This window comes from Myotis davidii, unplaced genomic scaffold (assembly GCF_000327345.1).
Source record: "Myotis davidii unplaced genomic scaffold, ASM32734v1 scaffold301, whole genome shotgun sequence".
NCBI lineage: Eukaryota > Metazoa > Chordata > Mammalia > Chiroptera > Vespertilionidae > Myotis > Myotis davidii.
In genome coordinates, this window is record NW_006291186.1 from 92,353 (window position 1) to 99,015 (window position 6,663).

Consider the following 6,663-nt stretch of genomic DNA (forward strand, 5'->3'; position numbering starts at 1 on the left):
AAGTGGACATCTCCCGAGGGCTTCCGAGATGCCAGAGGGATGTCTGACTGCCAGCTTAGGCCCAATCCCCCAGGGAGCAGGCCTAAGCCAGCAGGTGATCATCCCTCGAGGGGTCCCAGACTGTGAGAGGGCACAGGCCGGGCTGAGGGACCCCCCTGAGTGCACAAATTTCTGTGCATTGAGCCTCTAGTATATCACATTGGGTTATTTATTTACATTTACTTCTTTACCTATAATCTCTCCCACTGTAAGGTGAATCTGTGGTGCCTTATATAATGGCTACGATGTAGGAGACGTATCATAAGCATGTTTTGATCTCAACTGAAATAAAATAGTAATCATTTAATCAATGTTAGTTCAGTTCTCCTTCTTCTGGTAGGCAAAATGGTACCTGGCAGGCCCTATTCTTTCTGTAAATTCTGAGGGCTCATGGACCTGACCCACTCCAGATCCAGACACATACAGAACAACTACAAATGGAAATACTCGATCACTGTTCCTGCATCCAACACCTTGCACCAAACCTGACAAAAATTAATCAAGAGTTTGCTGGGACAAGCCATATATCCCACTGAACGCAACCCAGACAGTAGCAACACAATAATGGCAGCCACAAATGCAGCTAACTTTTCAAATAGAACAGTACAAAGTCATTTTCAGGAAGTTCCCAAAAATATAACTATTCAATTCTCTCCTTTCTACCTCATCTCCAAGTTTGCAATTCTACCATAGGAATTTAGTTGTTACCTCAGGTGTTTGGCCTTTTTCAACTACCTGTTCCTCTTTGTATAGTTGTTCCCCCATCTTCTGAACTCGCACTTTGCTTTTTACATTCTTCCATTATCATTTCTCTTGTTGACTTATATATGTATCTGTATATGTATCTGTCTTCCCCACTAGACTAGGAGCTCCTTAAGGGTAAGAATTGTGTTTTCTTGGTCTGCATCCCATGGATCTAGCATAGCACCTAAAATAGAATGGGTGCTGAGAATGTTTTTTTTGAAATGAATTATTGTTGAATCCCCCTCAAAATAATGGGTTAGACTTATGGGTTACATTTGATGCTATTTTTAATCCTTAATATCCGCTTGTGCAGTGGGAAAGTTTAGGAATTGGAGATGGTAGTAGAAAACAGATTTGAGCCTGGCTTGGCCAATTACTAGCCCTCTATCCTTATATATTTTTATATTCTCTATCCATATATAGTTCTCAAGGCCTGTAACATCTCTGAACTTTAGTTTCTTTACCTTCACAATAAGGAAAGTCATAAATATACCTGACAAGGTTGTAGTAAGGATAAAATGTACTGACTGAGGCAGTACTTTGTGAATGCAATATCTTGTGAGAAAATTGAGTTATTACATAATAGAACTTAATTGAAAGAGGATTTTTTAGTAATTCTTTTTGCCTAGGGATAGAAGAAGCTTACTTCATAGACCTTCAGAAATTGCCATATGTGTGCTGGATAGACCTGAGGGGTTTTTCATGACTCTAGGCCTGTTCTTCCAACCCCCATTAGAACATAAACACCTTTCATATCCTTAGCTATCCTCTCTCAGTAGGGTTTAAGGCTGACAAATGGCAGTGAGAACAACCCAGAACTGGCTCTTAGAATAAGCATTATGAGAGGCTTTGCAGATGAGAGGCCTTCATCATTCAGCTACTCTTCAGTTAATATTAATGCTAATTTATGTTTCCTGAGCATCTGCAGGCTGGACAGTGACAAAAGCCATCTAGGAACAGGGGGAAAATTCACCTCTGAATGCCAAACTAAAGACTGCAAAATTTCACTAGTTTATAGCTCCTCATACACCCCCAGTGATTTTTCTACCTTTGGATCTTTGCTCTTGTGCTCCAGAGCTCTGGAATGGCCTCTTTCCACCCCTTTCTTAATGTCCAGTGCTAACTATCTTTCCAAGCCTGACTCAAATTCTGTCTTTATAAATCTTTTCCCATACACCCACCCTTCACCTGCTAGTTGTTTTTCCCTCTTTGATATTCCCCAAAAGCACTGTCTTCTGGCAATTGCTAGTTTTCTATTCTGTCTCAGTTAATGTCTCTCCAATTTATCCTTTCTTACTAGACACTCATCATCTCTTGCCTGAAATATTACTGTTAAATATTAAGGAGTCTCCCTGCCACCAGTTTTTCTTTCCTTCAGTCTATATACTCCACTAGAGACCCAGTGCACAAAATTCTTGCACCGGGGGGGGGGGAGAGGTGTCCCTCAGCCCAGTCTGCATCCTCTTCAATCTAGGACCCCTCGGGGGTTGTCCAACTGCTGGTTTAGGCCTGGCAGTCGGACATCCCTCTCACAATCTGGGACTGCTGGCTCCCAACCACTGGTCTGCTTGCCAGCCTGATTGCCCCTAACAGCTTCTGCCTGCCAGCCTGATCACCCCTTAACCACTCCCCTGCCAGCCTGATCGATGCCTAACTGCTCCCCTGCCAGCCTGATCACCCCCAACTGCCCTCCCCTGCAGGCCTGGTCCCCCCAACTGCCCTCCCCTGCAAGTCTGGTTGCCCCCAACTGCCTTCCCCTGCAGGCCTGGCCACCCCCAACTGCCCTCCCCTGCAGGTCTGGTTGTCCCCAACTGCCCTCCCCTGGTGGCCATCATGTGGTGGCCATCTTTGACCACATGGGGGTGGCCATCTTGTGCGAGGTTGTGATGGTCAATTTGCATATTACCTCTTTATTATATAGGATGTTATTGTCAAAGGCAGCTTTCTGAAATACAGACCACTCCTCTGATTTGAAATTTCTTATGGCAGGTGAAAAATTTTAATTGAGTAACGTGATATAGCATAATATCTACCCAATACAGGTCCATGAACTCACTACATCAGAATCATGGCAGTGGGAGGGGACGTGGCTTGTTAAAAATTTGTATTCCCAATGAGATTACAGTTTCCTCAAAATCCATAAAGTTAAAAGCATTGCAGGTCAGCTAATTATGGCAAATATGTTCTATCTCATGAATCAATTCAAATTGAATGCAAGTAGCCACTTGGAATACTGTGTTTAGAAGGATTCAAAGCTATATCCAGGACCACTGGGAAAGAATATTATGTCTGGTTAACAATATCTGTCTTGGGCAAGGGGGGAGCTAATAGTGATGATCATTCCAGGCATTTACTACACCTGCTGTAGACACACAGAATAAATAGCTATTCCCTAAACAAACCAGAGAACCCCCATCTCTGTGTGATGTTCCATTTATCTAGAATGTTGATTCTCTAGAAAATTCCTAATCATCATCTGAGTTTAATTCAAATATCACCTACTATGGGAAGTTTTGGTTTATTCACTCCACATAATTTCTTCCCTCATCTGGCTCTCATTACAACTTGTTCATAAGCAGAACTTATCATGTTTGCCATCTCAAATACATTTTTACTTTTTTATGGTCACTAAATACAATCTTATATTACTCTTTGGGATAATTCACAAGATAAATAACAAGATAAATATCTTCTGCATAGGTGATAACAGAGGACAAGAATAAGGGCAAGAAGACAGCTATTTGTGAATGACAATAATAAAGAGATGTTTTTACTCTTATAAAATATAGAGAAAAATTAAATGTAGTAGTGTTGACAATGTAGAATTTCCTTGATTTTCTTTTTTAATTAAATTTATTAGGGTGACATTGGTTAATAAGATTGCATAGGTTATATAGTGTACTCTTAAATTATATACTCAAGTTAATTTTTAAATAAAGGGAATTTTTTTTTTAAAAAATCTATTTCTTCAATACTGAATTATGTGGTAAAACTCTGTGCCTATCTGTATGTTCTATTAGACTTTGGCCTGCTAGAGTAAAGTGACTGCGGCGTACTTATCTTTTTATTCTAAACCCCTGGCTCAGTGCCTAGTACCCATAGGGTAGTCAGTAAATATGTATTGAACACAGAGCTGACTTCATTTGAAGGAATTGGGGGGAGGAAAAACAAGAGATCTGGTGATTACATCAAACCCATCACTCTTCCCTGAAGAACCATGAAGAAGGGCAAGTGAACACTTCTGAATGAAGGAAGACAAATCACTGACAGGAACGCAGCCTGAAATAGGTATAAATACGCCTCCTTTCCTCCATAATGACTTCTTGGAGCACTAGTTCCTTTCTCTTTGCTCTGTTTTTAATACTGTTGACATCCATATAACTAAGAAAACCTTCTCAAAGTCTTGAATAAGGTATAAGGAGTTGTTAACAAAGGTTCTCAGTGCTGTTGCCAGGCTAATACAGTTACTGTCAGAACTAGCAGGCAACTCAGATACCATCTAGTCCACTGACTTTGTTGGAAGTAGAGAGGTAATCATTAGCCCTGACTGTTCTTCTGCCTTCCATATCCTATTCAATAGGCCCTAAAAGGGCTTTCCACACTTCCAGTGGTGTAACACAGAGCAGAGTTTGAATGGCACTAATCTATCCAATCAAGTATCCTCATTCATACATGAGGTTACTGGAACCTATAAAGGGGGAAACTGTCCAGTCACAAACTAAGTTCACAGCAGTGGTAGCCTACACCCAGGTTTCCTAACTCTCTGCTCCATATCTTTCTGCTAAAATCAAGTTTCCTTGTATAGGTTTACATATTCACTTTTCTCGGATGATTATCATTTGCACCTACAGGTCCATATGTGTTCACGACTCAAAGGTATCATTTGGATGCTTCAATCATTTTTTGTAACCTTGAATGCATTTTAAAGACAATTTCTATGCTGGGAGGCTTCATCTGAAACAGCCAAGTTACTCTATAACATGCTATATGGATCACTGTTTTGCCAGGCTCAAAACCCTGGAGTTTTGCTCTGGTCAGTGTTTCTCAGTGGTTAGAGTACCGGCCCATTCACTAAAAGGTTTGATTCCATCCCTGGTCAAGGTCACATACCTGGGTTGCAGGTTTGATCCCTGGTACATGTGGGGTTACATGTGAGAGCCAACCACTCTGTCTCTCTCTCTCTCTCTCTCTCTCTCTCTCTCTCTCTCTCTTTCTCTCTCATTCTCTCTCTCCCCTCTCTCTCTCGGATTAACAACAACAAAAACTGGAGTTTTTCTGCCTTTCCGTTATCCTTTATCTCCTACATTTTGCATTTCTTATTGTGTCACTCAGATTCTCAAATCCTATCTAAAATTATAATGCTCTCTCACATAACGTATTCTTTGTCCTGGTTTTACTTCTCTCCTTAGAATTTAATACCACCTAATATACTACATGTTTTATTTATTTATCTTGTCTTTTTATTCTTCCATCCAACCACAATGTAAGCTTTATGATGACAGAAATTACTCTTTCTTCATTGCCCTTTCCTCAGCAACTAGAACAGTGATTTCTATATATTAGCTACCAATAAATATTTATTGAATCAATAAATAGTGTGCTGGGGCAGCAATACTTACATCTGACAAAATAGACCTCAAAGTGAAGGACATAACAAGAGATAAGAACATAACACTTCATAATACTAAAGGGATAGACACAACAAGAAAATATAACCCTGGTAAGCATATATGCACCCAATGTAGGGGCACCCAAATACATAAAAATACTCCTGGAAGATATCAAGGGAGAGAACAACAATAATATAATCATAGTAGGGGACTATAATACCCCAATGACATCACTGGATAAATCATCTAGACAAAAACTCAGCAAAGAAACAGCAATCCTAAATGACTCACTAGATCAGGTGGACTTATTTGACATCTTCAGAACCTTTCACCCCAAAGCCATGGAATATACGTTCTTTTCAAGTGCACATGGGACATTTTCAAAAACAGACCACATATTGAGTCACAGGCGAAGTCTCTCCAAATTCAAGAAGATTGAAATCATATCAAGCATCTTCTCAGACCACAATGGCATATTAGAAATAAACAACAATGAAAAAATTGAAACACTTGCAAGCTGAATAGCAAGCTATTAAACAATGATTGGATTACCAAAGAGATCAAAGAAGGAATTAAAATCATCCTGGAAACAAATGACAATGAAAACACAACAACCCAAACTCTATGGGGCACAGTGAAAGCAATCCTGAGATGGAAGTTCATAGCTCTACAGACCTACCTCAAAAACCAAGGAAAGATGGTAATAAATCATCTAACTCTACAACTTAAAGAATTATAAAGAGAGCAACAAGAAAAGCACAGAGTGAGCAGAAGGAAGGAGATAATAAAGATTAGAGCCGAAATAAATGACATAGAGACCAAAACAAAAATAGAAAATATCAATGAAACCAAGAGCTGGTTCTTTGAAAGGATAAATGAGATTGATGAACCTATAGCCAGGCTCACCAAGAAGCAAAGAGAGAGGAACCAAATTTAAAAAATCAGAAATGAAAGAGGCGAAATAACAACAGACCCCACAGAAATGCAAAGGATTGTTAAAAAAATACTATGAACAACTCTATTCCAACAAACTAGACAACCTAGAGGAAATGAACATATTCCCAGAAAAATACAATCTTCCACAACTCAATCAGGAAGAATCTAAACATCTCAATAGGCTGATAACTAAGGAGGAAATTGAAGCAGTCATCCAAAAGCTTCCAGCAAACAAAAGCGCAGTGCCAGACGGCTTCACATGGGAGTTTTACCAAACATCCAAAGAAGGTCTAACACCTATACTCCTCAGAATATTTCAGAAAATTCAAGAGAA